Raw genomic sequence first — 4,435 nt, 5'->3', positions numbered from 1 at the left:
AGCGTTCAACAGGAACTATAAGACAAAGGTATCATCATCAACCGTCGGAACAGGTATTTTCCATGGACCACTCTTGTTAAGTTGATATCAATGGAATGCTCACCTTAATTTATGTTGCTTATGATAAAGTGATAAGATGTTAAATGTTTAAATCTATGTAAGAAGGTCAGTAAGTTCCTTTTTTTTTTCAAACAGTAGGAAAATAGATCTGTTAGTGTATAATAGATTGAGACTCTAATAATTGGAATTAGGCCCTTACACATGGTATCAGAGCTTTGGTTCAAAATCTGGACCCAAAGCCCACTAAACCCAAATTCCGCTATAAAAAGCTTGTAATCCTCCTAAGTACTTGTAATATCTATATATATATGTTTTAGATTGAAAATGATACATTAACTTTTACCTCTATTAAAAAAAACCAAAGACTTTAAAAAGGTTTGGCTTAACAACGATTTGATCATTCTTATGCCAACAATCGATATGCTACTTTGCGTACATTTCCATTTTGGAAAGAAAAGATCTCAAGGTTTATGTAGGATCCACATGCATCTAGAAGAGAGGAGGTTTATGAGTATATATACCACAGCCATCTGAGAGGGGCCTTCGATTTATTTAGACTTGCCTGAACAAGCCCATAACCCATTGAACTAGGTACTCATGGTATTTTTTTTCGTGGGCGGTGGCAATATTCCATTAGATTCAATCCAGCCTTCTTGCCTCCAAGAATACTTTGAACAGATAAAAAGGGCAAAAAAAAAAAAAAATCCACATTGGAATGGATAGCAAATTAATCTTCACTGCTTCCTGCTTGGCGGCAGTTTCATTAGCTGTATTTGTGTATGCGATTCATCACAATGAGAAAAATACTCGGCGTCCAATCGCAGACGAAAAACCTCAAAGGAAGTTCAAGTGCATTTTGGCTGGTAACTCCTAGTCGCCCTTTGTACACTTTCAACACCAGCGGGAACAAAATGGGCAAACCTACTTTTCTTTTATTTATTTATATTTTTGTAAAATCTACCGCTTCCATTTGGAGTAGTTTGGTACACTGCTAAGCCAATTCTTTTCAGTTTTAAATACAGAACGTACCAAAAGCACGAACTGCAGTGACAGTTGGGGATTTTCAAAAAAAAATATAGGTCTAGTATGTTCAATTAGAAGTTCGAACGACGATTTTAAGTTTAAATTTGACGGAAATGGACTTTTCTGGGGTTCGTAATCTCTAAATTTTATGCAGTTAGAGGGTTTCTATCATTGAGTTGGCGATTCTAATTGCGAATTTGACGAAACATTGTTACATTGTTTAAATGAGGTTTTAGCCTGTAAATTATTCGTTGAATTGGTGATTATGAGTGTAAATTTGACGGAATGTTCTTTGTTTGAGGTACGCAGTCCGAGGGGTCGAAACCGGGACCTGTGCCATAATAGTTGTTCCATAATCAAATTTCTTACTAAATAGTTGAAAATCCAGAAAATTAGAATGTCAAAATGTTTCAACAGCAGTCCAATGGCATAGTGCCTAGGGATATGACAAAGCTAGTGTTTTGCTTCAACTTAAATGCACTTGTAAAATTCCTAACAGAATAAATAATATTATAGAAATACATCTTGTAAAATTCTAGACCCCTTGTTTTCCATATAAATTGAAAAAAAAAAAGATTTGGGGTGAATTCAAAACTAGATTTAGCATTTTACCTATGGAATTTTCCTTCTAGAAAGGTTCATTCTAGTCCAGTGTTTAGCATCGACAATATAGGGCCACTTAATCTATAATTCTCTCTTGTAGGAGGGCTTGTTTGATGACGCACCTGAACCTCTGTCTAAGGGCATCAAGTCTGAGCAGAAGGGTTTTGGTCCCTCTTCTAAACCTATTATCATCTATAAGGCTGGAGGACAACTCGAATTCTGATATGTTTGACAACCTTATCTTTACATGCACCAGTAGAGCAATTGAAAACATATGATCATCTTTATCTTTATGTTAAGATTTGATCTAAGGTTTACCAAGCATTTTTGACAAATTTGAAGTTTGATCGAATATCTTCATGCTGTAAGCAACATTGGCTCTATGCAAACACATGTTTGTGGAAATCAAGAAATCAAATTTGTTGAGGTGTCAATTTGTCTTGCACAGCAAACGAACTATTGCATTTAGTAAACCTATATCAGATATCTAGTATTCAGCCTCCGGAGCTACGAATCTGAGCAACGCATTTGGTTCAATCTCCAATCTCTATTTGAAATGGCATCATCTCATAACAGTCATTTGGAATCATCCCTCAAATAGCCCACTCTTCTATATTCTCACTCATCTATGGCTAGAGGTCTCTCTCATGCTCAGATATTCTCACACTAATGCCATGGTCTCGTCATATAGAATCAATATGGTAATGACATCACATCTTTGGTAGTGGCAATATAGCATCTTTATATCAGCATATGCTCTTGCCCTATGATCCTGTTTTCACATGAACTGCTTTGTTTTGGTCCCGGTCTCTCTTAATCACATATGGTCTCACTAAAACAAAACTATATGATCTCACTCTATATGGCCATCAATCTATTATAGGGCAACCTCTGCATTATGGAATTCTCCCTTATATATATGGCATATTCAGCTCAGTATGATTTACAGTATTATGATATTATTTCAGACCAGAAGCTATGATGACATGTTCCTGTAAATTGACGACTGTGTTATAGTCTTGTTCACAATCGAAGTTGTGAACAAGACAGTCGGATAACTTATCTTTGAAATGTTATCTATGAAGAAGCTGTTGGGATCTTCTAGTAAAAGGAAATACAACAATTTTGATAAAGAATACAGCATGCCTGAAGCTTTTAATTTTAAAGATCAGCTAGGACATGAAGTACATAGCAGTGTGACAATCACCACGCACTCTAGGGTTCTTAATGACTCTGATAGGTGTCCCACGGGTTGTATTGATGAGCCCAAATGCAATTGCCAACTTTTTACTATGATAGGAAAGGTTATGTTCCTTTTGTTCCTCCTCCACATCATTCAGTACAAATCTTGTATCAGGTGCATAACCTACCTCCTCCATCTCCCCAGACAATCTGTCCAACTCTGCATAAATTTCCTCCATCTGCGGAAGTGATTGCTCTTCTGCCGCAAATGCATATACCTGTTTATTAACCTCAATCCAACTGCAGCCTTGCTTCTTTTTTTTTTACTTCCTTTTTATTTTTTTTTCATCAATTTTCTGACTTTTTCAATTTCATCCCACCTGCCTGCGGCTGCATGGATATTTGAAAGTAACACATAAGTTGCAACGTTTTTAGGATCCAATTCAAAAAGGTGTTCTACCACACGTTCCCCTAGCTCTATATTGGTATGAATTCTACAGGCACCGAGCAGAGACACCCACACGGCAGAGTCAAGTTTCATAGGAATTTTGTTGATCAAATATTCTGCCATATACAGGTTACCAGCTCGACCAAGAAGATCTACCATACAGCAATAATGTTCTCTAAGAGGTGTTATATCATAAAGTCTATTCATCTGATCAAAGTAGTGCCAGCCATCATCCACTAGGCCAGCATGGGCACACGCAGGCAAGACACCAACATAGATCACATGGTCTGGGACTGTTCCACATAAACGCATTTGTTCAAAGAGCTGTAAGGCCTCTTTCCCATGGCCATGAATTGCATGTCCCATGATCATTGCAGTCCATGAGACCACATCCCGTCTAGGCATTTTGTCAAATACCGTGTACGCATACTCTATGGTTTCACATTTAGCATACAAATCAATCAGAGAGTTCCCCACAAATGTGTTTGGTTGCAATCCACCTTTAATTATGTCTGTGTGTATCATTCTACCGTGTTCCAGAGCTGCCAAGTTGGAACAAGTTGGAAGAACACTGGCAAAGGTGTCTGGATGTGGCTTCACACCAGACACTCTCATTTGTCTAAAGAGCTCCAAGGCTTTGTCAAACTGCCCATTTTGGGCATAGCCAGAAATTATGGCATTCCAGGAAATCGCATCTCGTTTAGGCATTTTGTTAAACAACTTAATGGCCTCCTCAACTAGCCCATTATGTGCAAATCCCGTAATCATTGTGTTCCAGGAAACTGTATTTCGTTCAGGCATTTTGTCGAACACTTGGCGTGCCTCCTGCAAACTCCCGCCCTTTGCATATGTGTTGATGAGCGTGTTTGGTACGAATATGTTTTTTTTTTGGCTCCAATCCCATCTTTGTTATCATGTGGGTGTGTAGTAATTTAGTCTCTGATAGAGCCCTCTTATCAGCACAGGCTCGCAGGAGAGAAACATAGTCAGAAGATTTTACAGAGATGTTTTCAGTCAATGTCTTCAGCGCCTCTTTCAACCCACCCTGCTTGCACAACCTTCTCAGAATGCTGCTATCATATGTTGCTTCTGTTGCTTCGCCTTACAAGTACTTTGAAA

The 4,435-nt window shown here is 38.1% G+C and overlaps 1 pseudogene; it reads right to left on the bottom strand.

The window, feature by feature from the left end:
• Positions 1-2,858: 2,858 nt before the first annotated feature.
• On the bottom strand, positions 2,859-4,117 carry LOC149191987 (pentatricopeptide repeat-containing protein At1g20230 pseudogene; annotated as a pseudogene).
• Between the last annotated feature and the right edge of the window lie 318 nt (positions 4,118-4,435).

The sequence above is a fragment of the Pinus tabuliformis genome, chromosome 2_2, assembly GCF_031772625.1.
Source record: "Pinus tabuliformis cultivar Carrire ecotype Pingquan chromosome 2_2, CPIR1, whole genome shotgun sequence".
NCBI classification, from domain to species: Eukaryota; Viridiplantae; Streptophyta; class Pinopsida; order Pinales; family Pinaceae; genus Pinus; species Pinus tabuliformis.
The sequence above is the reverse complement of the archived record's forward strand: the minus strand, read 5'-3'. Positions and strand labels throughout refer to the sequence as shown.